At 38.9% G+C, this 14,435-nt stretch overlaps 1 non-coding gene across 1 annotated transcript; it reads left to right on the top strand.

Moving 5' to 3' along the window:
• The first annotated feature begins 13,731 nt into the window (after nt 1–13,731).
• LOC122124485 lies at nt 13,732–13,834 on the top strand. Its single transcript, XR_006150567.1, has one exon. It is a non-coding gene; the product is annotated as a small nucleolar RNA U13 (small nucleolar RNA).
• Nucleotides 13,835–14,435: the final 601 nt, after the last annotated feature.

Below are 14,435 nucleotides of genomic sequence, written 5' to 3'. Positions count from 1 at the left end.
GTGGTACTCAACTAATAAAGAGAAAATGTTGACTTTGACTCATAGCTTTGGGGTTTTAAACATTAGTCAGGAGGAATCTTTTCCCCAAGAATAAGGGAAACTGAGATGGTGATTCCAAAAACTTTTGAAGCAAAAGGTTGAACTTTTCAGGAATTGGAAAGGGACAGGAGAGAAGGGGAATACTAAAAGATGTTCAGATTCAGGCTACCCCTGCTTGAGCAGTCCAGGGTCCAGTAATTTCTCAGTGGTCATGAGGAGGGTTGGTTTTTGTTTTCTTTCATTCTGCCAGTTTTATTTTGAGTTGGTTTTTCTAAGTCATGCAGGCTGACTTCAAACTCAAGATACTCTAAGTGCTGGGACTAAGGAAGAATTAATTTTATTTTTTAAAGTCTTTTATTGATGCGTTAAGAAATTACATTCTTTTTTTCTTTTTTAACTTTATCGTTAAGTAATTGTGTAAAGGGGTTTCAGTTCAGCGTGACATCTTAGGAGTACAGTTCATCTTGAGCAATGCCACCTCATCCATCATTCTCATGTGAGATGAGAGGCAGTGGCCTGTGCATCCTTGGGGACATCATGACATCACTGTCTCTGGCACTGAGAGGAGGGAGGGAATAAAGATTAAGGAAGAAGGGCACATTCTGCACATTGTTGACAGGATGAGATCTTTACTTCTACTTTAGTGGACAGCAGGATATGAATTCAAAAGCCTATGTTTCTTAGACATTTGCCAGTAGCTCTTACTTATAATCCAAGACACTCACCTTGCTGAAATCTGGAGGACCTTGGTTCAACCTGGGAAGAAAATTTTGATATATTCTATCTTGTAAATAAGCAGCAAAAAGCATGGCTAGAGGTATGGCTCAACTAGCACAAATCTAGCAGCAAACCCTTGACTTCAAACACCATTGCTGCCAAAATAAGAAAAAGAAAGGAAAAGCATATACACCTCTTGTTCCTCTGAGGATCTTGTCTCCTGCACTCTTCAGTCTCAGTCCACCATCTGTTGGTCCCATTGCTATTGGTTCTATGCAAGAAAGTGCACTGTAACATTGTGTGTGTGGTGGTGCAAACCTGGTCATCTTAGGACTGGAAAACCAAAGAGAGAAAAAGACTAAGGGTACGGGGCTAGGACTCCACTATCCTCTTTAAGAACATTCCACTGACCTGAAGGAACAATACCTAACCTTCCAGTAGTCCCATAGCCTGAGGCCCAATCCTTTAGCATGTGGGGCCTTTGTGGGGGAGATTTACAGATACAAACATTAGCAATAGATAACATCTTGTTATAAAGCCAGATATGGTAGTGCACATCTGTAATACCAGCTACTGAAGACATAGAAGTATAATTGGGTGTCAGTGGCTCATGCTTGTAATCCTAACTATCCAGGAAGCAGAGATCTTAGGATCTCAGTTTGAAGCCACCTTGGGAAAAAGTTCATGAGTGTCTTACCTCCAATTATCTAGCAAAAAGTGGCAGTTGAGTTAACATTCAAGTGGTAGAATGCCAGCCTTGAGTAAAAAAGCCAAGAGAGAGCACAAGGCCCTGAATTCAAGCCCCAGTACCAGCAACAAAAGAAAGAAAAAAGAAAGAGAGAGGGAGATAGAGATAGGAAGATTGCCAGCTAAAGCCAACCTGGACAAAAAGTAGTCAAGTTCCTCTCATCTCAACAAGCAATCCAAGCATGGTGGTTCATGTCTGGAATCTGAGCTATACCAGAGGAATACTGTGGTCTCAGTTAGCCTATGAAATATGCACAAGACCCTAGCTGGGGGAAAAAAATGTTTGGAAGTGTAACTCAAATGTTTAAACAGGGCCTGTACCATACATTTTTTTTTTAAAGGGGGAAAAAAGCATACTTTGTTATGTTGTGAAAAAGATACTTAATAATGCTCTTTTTTCCTTTTGGAAAAAAAATATTCATTCTTTTGAAAATCTTTTATTGGCTACCAGTCTGTTTTCTCAGCTACACAATAGCTCATTCTGCTTAGGGAAGTGTGTAGGTGTGTGTATAACCTTAGAATAACCTTGAAGCTGCATGGGTAGTTCTTGATGAGTAGAATTGCAGCTTCCGTACAGATCCCACTCAGGCGCCTCCTCCAGCTCCTCTTCTGAAATGATACAATTATTCAGGGAACTTTCAATAGATATTATAGTATTCTAGGTCAGATGACGAGAAATACAAAATATTAAGCTATGAGCTTGGATCTTTAAGGCAAAATGGTTCGGCTTTTGCTATACAGATACAGAAGAATAAAGTGAAGCAGACTCCTTTGCGAGAGACACTGTCATACCACCTTTTACTCTTTCATGCAGGATGATCCCATTTCCCTCCAGGGAAAAGGTTTTACTAATCCGGGACAGCAGTCTCAAGAGATTTTATCATTTTTGGAGGTTGCCTTTGAAAAGTTTCTTTGATCATTATATATCTGGGTGTTTGTGATTTAAAAATAAGAAGCATTTTTTCCAACACCATCTGTAGCCACCATGACACTACTAGGGATGCTGCTGGGAACTTGCTCAGCAGCCATGTGGTAAGCCAGGAAAAAGCCATCTGATGATTTTAAGCAGTGATAATCCCCTACAAGATCCCTCTGGAAGGCATGCCCTCATTTTATTAGGACTGTACATATATAGCTAATATATACATATATACACACACATACTATACTTTATACACATATATACATATATACACATATGTACACACTATACATATATATATATATATATATATATATATATATATCACACTCCATCTGGAAATCTATATAATTAAAGCAAATGGATATAAAAATATTCTCTCCAAATATCAAAAGTGATGCATTTGTATATGGTACCTACCAGGTCAACTCCAGGCTGGATTGTAAATGAGATTTGTGTTTGACTCAGATACGTGACCTCAGAAGTTGTCCCTTTATAATTGTGAGCAAATGAGTTTGTGCACTGCTGAGATTTCTGCTGTTATCTCTGCACTTAAGGGGACTACAAAGTCACTGAGAGACAAAGCACCTAATAATGGTAGAGAGATCTGCTATAGCCATCTTTGTAGTGGTTTTTATTTATTTTGTAATATAGTCCCCATCACCACAACTCATGAGAGAATTCACTCAGAGAAAGCTACAGCTGTGTCCCCACTCTACATAGCCTATGGTGGCCAGGTGCTTCAAATTGCAAACTTCCGTCCATGAGTCTGGGACCAGCTGGGTTGGGATTGATTCCTGCCTCACAGGAAACGAAAGAGAGCCTGAACTAGGTCAGAAAACTGCCTCCCTCATCAGCTCATGCTGCCTCAAGCCTGTGTCCTTATTTCCTTCTTTGCTGATGCCTGTCTCCTGGCCTCTGGGATCCTCTGGCCTTATGACTACAATCATTCCAGCCCTGCAAAGGTTTACGGCATGCATCTGTGGCCCCAAGTTCATGCTCTTAGTTTAGGACAATTCTTGGGTCCAGACCAAAGCATAAAGAGCAGCCAATCTCTGGTCAAAAAACAAAGCAGTGTGTATCTATCCGGTCTCATTGTTCTAGCATATTCGATCTAGTTTCTTCAACATCCCTTATTTTCTCTAAGGCAGTTAATCTCTAATTCAGCTGTAATTAGAATTCATGCCTTAATCCATACTGTTCCTGGATGATTTATATATTGGACTCTGCAAGCCAGCCTTCTTGGGATTACCATACTTCCCTGACCCAACTAGAATTAATCTGTACAGCACTGCACCCCAAGATTCCATTATCTCAGCTCCATCTGAACAACCAGACACTAGATGTAGGTCTTTGGCTACTATGCCTTGATTCTCTGAGTTTCATACCGACACATTATGTGGCAATATTTATCCCAGTGGCTAGAAATCTCCTTTCCTTTGGTGATGTGTTCTATTAGCCTCTATTAGAACTTAGTTCTGACATTCACTCTCCATGAAACCTTCTCTGGACTCCCTTTTCCTTACTTCTGACTCCTCTATCCTACACACATACACACATACACACACACACACACACACACACACACACACACACACACACACACTGCCAGGGTGGGCTACATGATCTTTCATTAGGCCCTGAGAATGGCCTGTGGATCTTTTAGATACTAGCACTGACATAATTTTCCACTTTCATACCTGTCATACCCACTACCCTTCAGTAGTAAATTTCTTGAGTGACCGATTGACTCCTCAGATTGTATTTGTATGTGTTAAATCTACAATAATTGATCCCTTGTCCTGCTCCTGTATCCTGAATCTCAAGCTCTATCCAACCCTGTTCCTTGCCTATACTGGTTGTTGTCATACTTAAGCTATGACCACCAACCTAGACCACAGGCTTGCTTACTTCATGCTTTTGTCTTGCCTGTTAATTCCTGGCTACCTCTAGAAAAATCTATTCAGGTGTTCACAGCTGTTGGCAATGGTTGCAATCCTGGGACAGAGGCATGGCTTTTTTTTTTTTTTTTTTTTTTTGCTTCTAACTAGAAGGTAATCCATATTAAGAAAATGTGATTTTCATAAACTTTGAGCCCAAGAAATGCCAAGCATGTAAACCTTCATCCCTAATAGAAAAATTAAAATAGCGAATCAATCATCTTTACACCTTTAACAATGATTAATGAGATAGCAAAATATTTATAAAGGGTTTCTGACAATTCATGACCATCATATTAAAATGAGCTGAGACCCAATCTCTCCCTGAGGTCTAAAGCTGTTCTACACCTCGTAAGCCAGAGGCAGTTGCTTGTCATTACATTTCTAGACCTGGAGGCTCCATGAAAAGACTTGCTTTAACTCAGCACATCAACATTCTATATTAGAAGCAATTGAAAGTTGATAGGAGATACAACTGCTTTTGGAAACAAAATTACCCAAACATTTTGCCCCAACAAGGGTCTGTTCTCATAGGATCCATTTAGAGAGCAGCAAAGTCAAGCCACATATCACCATCAGAAATTTGCCTTGTGAACAACAATCTGTTTTGCTCAGAATCTCTGGGAAATCAATCAGACAACAGAAGTGAGCGTGTAGGGCTCCTTTTTTTCCACAGAGCAATTGCTGACCAAGTTCTGTCACAGTTTCCAGAGCCCCTAGGTCATTGTTCAGTTCAGTCAGCAGCTCCAACTTCTTCCTTGGAGACTCATGAGCAGGTCAGCATTTCTAATTGTTCTGCCCAGTTGGGCACTTAGGATCCCATGGTGAAGATCATCACTTTCCATGTTCCTACCAGAGCTTTGCCTCTGTCCCACATTCTGAGTATATTCTGCTACATATGCTTTATCAGACTCTCCTTTCTTCTTCCCTCCTTCTCTATTTCCTATACAGACAGTTATTGAGGATCTACTGGGTCGCTGTTTTACTCATTGGAGTGAGAGTTTCCTCTGCCTATGTTTAATTTGACAGTCTAGTCTATCCTCTTTATTCATGGAATTCCTGTGCCTGAAATGCAGGAAGAGAGTCACCTTGGAGTCTGATCTCCTTAGTCCCTAAAACTCAACTCACTTCATCCAACTGGCCAGAGCCACCCACACTACACAAGTTGGCACTTCACACTTATCATCTTTCTAGGTGATGCCCATGAGGAGAAAGAGATGGATAGGTAGGAAGTTCTCATTATCTGTGTTGATTAACCTTACTCTGAATGCAGGAAGAAAGGAGATAGGCAAACATTTAGATGAGTTTGTTTGCATTCCTGAATACTTTGAATTCAGAAGGAAGGTATGGGAGAGAAGGTTGGCAATTGCTCTGCCATTTTCCATTCTCTTCTTTTATCAAGAAAAATGTGTAGACATCCTCACCCCCAGTTTCATGTGTGTGTGTGTGTGTACGTGTGTCTGTGTCTGTGTGTGAACATGTATGTATGTGTGCCTGATATTGGGGCTTGAACTAAGGACCTGGGTGCTGTCCCTTCATTTTTTCACTCAAAGCTAGCACTCTATCACTTGAGTCACAGATCCATGTTCAGCTTGTTTTGTGGTTAATTGGAGATAAGTCTCACTGAGTTTCTGTCCAGTCTGGCATTGAACCACAATCCTCAGATTTCAGTCTCTTGAGTATCTAGGATTATGGTGTAAGCCACAGCACCCAGCATTGAAGTCATTCTTTCCTGTCTATCATTATGTTTTCCAATTATGTTTTAGTGATTCATATTGAGATTAAATTGTGGGCACAGTTTGGAAAAGCTGAGAATGATGTGAAATTCACTTTTTCATATTGACTTTCTGCATGCTATGGGTTACACAAGGATTTCATTGGTTGATTGCTTTCTTATGACAAAGGCTTTAACATTAGCCCTTCTACCTGCAGTGATGCCATCTGATGACCTGTAACAATTTACTTGTACACTGTAATAAATTTAGCAGCCCTGTTCTTCTCAACAAACTGCCAACTTAAATGTCTCCACTAGTGACTTGATTTTATGGGTGTTTTTAAAACAAGGGACAGTTTATTAAAGATCTCTTCTTAAAATTAATCTTCATTAGTTTTCTGGCATGCTAAATATTCGTTTTTAAAAATTGTGATTGTGTTGAAGAGAATTCTTTATTTATATGATAAGTAGCAATTAAGAACAATCTTTTATTAGCTCAGCTAGCCTCCTCTTCTGTTAAAAGGTGGGATTATTATTTTTTCTTTTTTCCATTTTCAATGTCTTTTTTTTAACCTCAGAGACACTTAAAATTTCAGTCATTGTATCAAATAAAGAATAGGCATGACTGTCAAGTAATTTTACCACTGAGAATATTTATATGTCTAGGTAATGTCTCGTTTCAGACAATCTTATCAAAAACACAGTGTTTCCTTGAATTGTGGCTGAGTTAAAATATGCAAAGAGAAAACTTCTAGATTAATAAAGATCCAAATCTTTGTGGGTAGTAGGTAAGCTACTACTTCAGGTAAAAAATAAGCAGATTTAAAACAAAGTGTAGCTTGTAGTAACTCAGGTGGCTGAAATATGAGAATAGCAGTTCAAGGCCAGCCCAGGCAGAAAAGTCCCTCATAGACTCTTTAATTCTTTTTTTTCTGTCAGTCATGGGGCTTGAACTCTGGGCTTGGACACTGTCCCTCAGCTCTTCAGCTCAAGGCGAGTGCTCTACCACTTGAGCCACAGCATCACTTCTCCTCATAGACTCTTATCTCCAATAAACTCCTCAAAAAATAAAAGGCTGGAAGTGGCACTGTGGTTCAAGTGGTAGAGTGCTAGCCTTGAGCATAAAGAGGTCCAAAGAGAGAGCCCAAGCCCTGAGTTCAAGCCCCAGGCCTATCAGTCAATCAATACAAACGAAGGGTAAAGTGCATTGCCAGCCATGCTGGGGATTAAACCCAATGTCTCCTCTATGCAGGTAGAGCTCTAGTACCATACCCCCACTCACTGTTCTGTAATGAGGCAATGAGATTTGGAAGCTGGGAACCCAGATTCCATTACAGCTCTGTGGAAAACACCTGTGTGATGCTCCTGGTATTTTCTTTAGCTCTAAGAACATGTCAGCCAGTAAGGGCAAAGTGCTATTACTATTTCAATAGCACTATGAGACAATAAAGTGCTTTCCAAATGTAAACCTATAGGAGAGAGCTTTGCTCTTTATTCTGTCCTACAGTTTACTAGACACTGGTGATTCTATCACGTGTAAATTCGGAAATAATGATTAACTTATAAAAACACTTATGATATAATAGAAGGTATCATCTGTGTCCTGAAAAAATGTCATTGCTCATGGTATTCCCAATATTAAGCATGAAAAGGGGAAAATGACATTTGAAAAAGCACCTCAGAGCCTCCATCCCAACATACACTTATCTGAAACAGAAATTAAATACTCATTTAAAAGAAGTTGTCCTAAAGACATTTAGCAAATAGAGAAATACTTATTCAAGGCAATGAGAAAAATCTGCTATATCTCAATAAGGAAAGAATCTGGACTTGAGCTTAAAGAAACTGGCTGAGGTGGTTCTTTTTTGGTTTTAATTTTATTTTATTGTAAGGGTGATGTACAAGGGTGACAGTTATAAGTAAGGTAATGAGTACATTTCTTGTCCAATATTGTTACCCCCTCCCTCATTTTCTCCCACTTTCCCTCCCCCTGACTCTCCTCCCCCCAAGCTGTAAAGTTCATTTCCAACATGTGCCATGTGAGTATTGTTGTTGCATTGGTTCACTCTTTGTCCCTTTTTTCACCATTTTGTTATGTTCTTTCCCTTCCCCAAATCAGATAAACATATATACAAGACACAGGGTACTAAAATAAAAAACAATGACAACAAAGGATAAACCAAAGGGGGCAAGAAATGAAGAAAAAACACAAATAATTGTACACAGTAAATTAAAAAAAACCTCTTGTTTCTATATATTGGAGTTCATGTCAATTAACATCATTTTATATGGTCATATGTACATAGTTATTGAGCTATTGTGATCCTCTGCTAGGACTACCCTAGGCATATACTAATTATTACAAATGAGGGAAACCATGGAGCTTATGTTTCTTTGGGTCTGGCTTACTTCACTTAATATTATTTTTTTCCAAATCTTTCTATTTCCTCCTGAATGAGGCGATGTCATTCTTTCTGATGAAAGCATAGAATTCCGTTGTGTATATATACCACATTTTCTTGATCCATTCATCTACTAAGAGGCATCTGGGTTGGTTCCATATCTTAGCAATGGTGAGTAATGCTGCAATGAACATAGTTGTGCTGGTAGCTTTAGTTTGGCCTTGTTTGTGATCATTTGTTTGGGTAAACTCCCAGAAATAGGGTTGCTGGATTATGGGAACTCTATATGTAGTCTTCTGAGGAACCTCCATACTGCTTTTCAGAGTAGTTGAACTAGTTTACATTCCCAGCAACAGTGTAGTAACTTTTCCTTTTAGCCTCTTCCCTGTCAGCATATGTTATTATTTGTTATCTTGATAATGGCCATTCTAACTGGAGTGAGGTGGAATCTGAATATGGTTTTGATTTGCATTTCTTTCATGGTCAGACAACATTTCTTCATGTGTCTTTTGGCTATTCTTATTTCCTCTTCAGAGAAGTCTCCTTTTAATTCTTTAGCCCACTTATTAATAGGGTGGTTGTTTATTTGAGGATTTGGTTTTGGGGTTTATTTTTTTTAACTTTAGGTATATTTTTGATATGAGGACTTTATCTGTTGTATTGCTATTGAAGATCTCCCAATCTGTGGGCTTTCTGTTTACCTAGATAGCTATTTCTTTTTTTATTGTGAAAATACCGTACAGAGGGGTTACAATTACATGGGCAAGATAATGAGTACATTTCTTATCAAGCATTGTTGCCTCCTCCTTTGTTTCCCCTTCCCATCCCTTCCTTTACCTCCCTACCCCCCTACCCGATCTTCCTCCCCACCAAAGTTGTAAAGTTCGTTTTTCGACATAACAACTTGTACATCTCATTGTTGCAATGGGTCCATCTGTATCCCTATTTAAATAATTTGTTTTTCCCTTCCCCTACACAAATTATATCAACATCAAATACAAAGCTCTGCAGTGTAATGCAATCCCATCTATCCAGCCTTTCTTTGAATTGTTGTGTTTTTGGGTCTTTTCAGCCTGTACCAAGGAGTCTTAGTTTATCCCCTATCCTTTCCTGTAATATTTTCAGGGTATCTGCTCTTATCTTAAAGTCTTTGATCCATTTGGAGATGATTCTGGTGCAGGGTGATATATAAGGATCTATCTAACTTCAGTTTTCTACATGTGTATAGCCAATTCTGCCAGCACTATTTGTTAAAGAGACTTATCAAATATTAGATGGCCATAGATCTGTGGGATAATTTCTTGGCCTTCAATTCATTGATCCTCAGGCCTGTTCATGTGCCAGTACCAAGCTGTTTTTATAACTACAGCTTTATAGTAGAGTTTGAAGTTTGGTATTGATCTTCCTGAGGTGGATCTTATCCAGGCCAGGGCACCTGAAGATGGAACATAACTCCTTTAGTCTTTTCCCAGCTTCCAGACTTGTACCATCATCTCATCATGGAAGAACAGGCTTCTAGTATTTTACATATCTTTTAGCCCCATTTTGCCAAACTGTATTCCAGTTAAATGGGTCAAAGAGGTCCTGGGCTTCCTCTTTCTATCTTTACATCATTTGTGGGATGGAAGCTCTCCCATTGTCATAACATACCAGGATTATTAGAATCCCCTAATAACCCTCACCCCAGCCCACTGATGTCAAAATTTCACATCAGGAAAGCCCAACCAGGAAAATGGAACACATGCACACACACACACCATTGGATGTTCATCTTGGAAAAGCAAGCCCCTGAGTCCTAAAACTAGTCCTCCTTCAGTGGCATAGAGATTCTGGCCAGGAAGATAAGCAAGTCTCAAGGTTGAAAACCTCCATAGCTCTGCTTGAGGGAGCTGACGTTATTTAGAACAGGGGATAGTGCATGGAGAATTCCATGCCCAACCAAGGACATTGTCAAAAGTGATGAACATCTTGATGAAGAGCAATTAAGAAAGCACTCGTAGCTCCAAGATGCAGACAGCAAAAAAAAAAAAAAAAAAAAAGCAAAATGGCAGATCAACAGTGAGGCGTACAGTTGAGAGTACAATAGACAAAAAGAGCCAAGACAAGCCCTACTGGGATCATAAGAAACATTAGAGGTCAGAAAGGCTGAGTGAAGTGCTAGACTGTATTAACTCAGCTACAATCAGAAAGGCTGTTGGCAGACCTGAAAACTTCTCTGAGCTATACATATGGCAGTCAACACAATAGAGAAGCATACCTACGCTGAGCACCACTGGCTCATGCCTGTAATCTTAACTACTCAGGAGGCTGAGATCTGAGGATTGCGGTTCAGAGCCAGCCTGGGAAGGAAAGATGGTGAGATTCCTATCTCCAATAAAACACCAGAAAACTGGAAGTGGCACTGTAGCTCAAGTGGTAGAGCACTGGCCTTGAGCTGAAGAGCTGAGGGACAGCGCCCAGGCCCAGAGTTCAAGTCCCACGACTGACCGAAAAAAAAAGAAGCATACCTATAGCTAGAGGCTGTCACCAAAAACTGCTTGAACTACTGTGATCTAGAAGCATCTCCATGGAAAGTCTGCTTAGATACAAAATCTGTATATATACTTACCTGTCTGAAGGTTTGCATTTGTATACACACTTAGGATTATACCTAAATATGATGTGATGAGAAAAGGAAAGTTCAGGCTAGTAATCCCTCACAAGATGTAGAGACAAACACAAAAACTGTGATTGCACCCAGCAAGCAATGTACCTGCATAAGGGATTTGAAGTACAACAAGAGGCTGCATGCTGCATGGGGGATAGAAAATTCACTAAATACATGTTACCAATTACACACACACACACACACACACACACACACACACACACACACACACACACACCACTCTAATTCCCTTGGAATAAAGAAGAAGCACTCAATAAGCAGAGTTGTTACATCATGCAAAATGCCCAATTTTCAACAAAAATTACAATATATAAAGGATCAGGAATGTTGATTCTATATTACTTTGCTAAGGATGCTATTACAAAGCACCAGAGACTGTGTGGCTTAAAAAACAGAAATATATTTTCTCAAGATTCCAAATTATAGAAGTCTATAGTTAAGATGTCAGCAGAGTTGTTTTCTACCATGGTCTTCTCCTTATTTGTTGATGATCATCTCCCTCTGGCCTCTCCTTCTTCTTAGGAGAGCAGCCCTAGTGAATTAAGCATCAAGGTAATGACTTCATTTTACCTGAGTTACCTCTTTAATGACCTTATTTCCAAATATAGTCACTCCTCAGGTACTGGGGATTAAAACTTCACCTTACAGAGATTGAGGTAGTACCACTAAGCCCAAACCAGACCTGTAAGCAGAATAATGTCAAGAAAAATAAACTGCTTTGTGATTATCTAACAGATAGAGTGACTTCAATGCATTGAAGTTACTAGTACACTCAGTGAGTGAAAGAAGATCACATCTCTAGACCTGAAAGCATCTCTGAGCCATACATATGGCAGTCAACACAGTAGAGAAGCATACCTGCAACTAATTAAAATGTATGATGGCACTGTCTCATACCAAATAGATACCTAGAAATAGAGAAATTATTATTTTTAATCACATGTAAATTATGGACTTGAAAGGTACAATTTAAATGAAAAGATGGTCTAGTAGCTCACCAGAAGGCTTGGACTGGCAGAAGAAAGAAGCAATCAACTTGAAGATAGATTCTGAAATCATGAAGAGAGAGATAGAGAAAAAAGGAATTAGGAAAAATGAACAGTACCTCAGAAACATGTGGGACAGCATTCAGTGCACAAATCCCTAATAACAGGAGTAACAGAAGGAGAAGGAAGAGAGAAAAAAATGAGAAGGAAGCATCATTTAGGACACAGTGTCTGAAAACTTACTAAATTTGATGAAAAGCATTGATCTATCTATCCAAGTAGCTGAGTAAACTCAGAATAGAGAAATACAAAGATATCTGCAACTGGACACACTACAGTCTAAATGTGGAAGAACAGCAATGGATAAAGGACTTTGCTCTTACAAAGGTTTAAAAGATTAAGAGTTGAGGGGCTGGGAAGGTGGCTCAGTGGTAGAGGGCTTGCCTTGCATGCCTGAGGCCCTGGGTTCGATTCCTCAGCATCACATAAGAAAAAAGCTGGAAGTGGCACTGTGGCTCAAGTGGTAGAGTGCTAGTCTTGAGCTGAAGAGCTAAGGGACAGCACCCAGGCCCAGAGTTCGGTCCCCATGACCGGACCTAAAAAAAAAAAAAAGATTAAGAGTTGACTTCTTTAAAACAATGCTTGATAAGAAATGTACTCATTATCTTGCTCATATAATTGTAACTCCTCTGTACAGTATTCTCACAATAAAAAATAACAATATATAAAACAATGGAGGCTATTAACAAGTAGATGAAAGTTAAAAAAACATCAACCAATAGTCTAGCAAAATTATCTATGAAAAGTGAAGGCAAAACCAAAACATTACCAGATTTTTTAAAGCTCCTTTTTGGCTGGATTCAAAAGGAAGAGTAATTTTGTTTCACAATTTACTCTAAAAGAAAGTCACACCAGAGACTAATTCAAGTCCACATTTAAAAAATTAGGAGTGACTGGATCAAGTGGTAGATCAAGGCCCTTACAAGAGCAAGATGCTGACTTGAACCCAGATAACCACCAAGGGAAAGGTAAAAGAAAATTTTAAATGGGAAAAATTAAAAGCATTTAAGAAATAGAGAAGATAAAAGTAATTACATAGAAAAATAAAAAAGACAATGTAGTTGAATATTTATCTCCTTTCTATAAACAAGTATAAGAGAGAAATCCCCTAAAAATTTGTTTGTCATATTCCTGAATTGGTAGCATAGAAATGTAATGTGTTTGACAATAACGGTGCAGAGAAAGCAAGCAACAAGATAGCTTTATTGGAGTGAAAATGATGTAGGATGGTAGCTCTAATGGACAGAAATGAAGAGAATCACAAATGGTATACAAAAAAGGTTAATATAGCAAGCTTCCAAAATACTCTCCTTCTTTCTATAGGGTATCTGAAAGATTATATAAAGCAATAGTTATAACAGTACATTTCTTGGACTACAGAGAGTGGACATTGAAAGTCCACTATCCATAATATTAAGAGCACCCAAGGGGAAATTCAGTTTCCTTGGCTAACTTCAGGTGAGAGGAGAGAAGGGCAGCTCTGAAGGACCATCTTTCTTCTGTTTTCACTGTCCTTCAGGTTACAGTACTCGGTGGATTCTTCTGAAGTTTCAGAAGCAAGGCTGGGTTTTTGACAGTATTGCATGAGATGTGCTTCCCTTAAGCATTTTCACAACATCAATGTGTTACCCATCTGATTACCTTACCAAAAGAATACTCAGTATGTTACAGTACCATATTTTGGTGCAGCATTTACCTATTTGGTAGATTTTTCAATTCATTGAGTGAGAAGGAGGAAGGAAGGGTTTGAGCATGGAGGGAGAGGAGGGGAAACAGAGAGAGAGAGAGAGACAGAGACAGAGACAGAGAGACAGAGAGAGACAGAGACAGAGAGAGAGAAAGATAAAGACAGAGAAAGACAGAGAGAGAAAGACAGAGACAGAGAGAAATGAAGACAAGATTTTTAATGAGACCTAAAGTATTAAAAGGTAAATCTAAAGAGAAAGCTCATGAATGCAATCAAGAATCCAATGTATATCCTACAAAATTAGGAAGAGAAGGAGAGAAAGTGGGTAGGGGTGGGATGGGTGAGAATGTTAGAAGGTTTGTCATTGATCAAGAAACTGCTTTGTTAAGTGGCAACTCTTTTGTACAACTACTTAAAAGAAAGATTCAAATGGAAGTATCGCAAATCCAAAAGAAAGTGAAATCCCTACACTTAAATTTTGTTTTAAAAGAGATCAAATATTACTATTTTTCATATGCCATACATTCTATTTAAAAAGAGAAATCAATTTCAA

The sequence above is a fragment of the Dipodomys spectabilis genome, unplaced genomic scaffold, assembly GCF_019054845.1.
Source record: "Dipodomys spectabilis isolate Male_0828 unplaced genomic scaffold, ASM1905484v1 ptg000235l, whole genome shotgun sequence".
Classification (NCBI taxonomy): domain Eukaryota; kingdom Metazoa; phylum Chordata; class Mammalia; order Rodentia; family Heteromyidae; genus Dipodomys; species Dipodomys spectabilis.
Note: the sequence above shows the minus strand (reverse complement) of the source record. Positions and strands in the feature narration are given on the sequence as shown.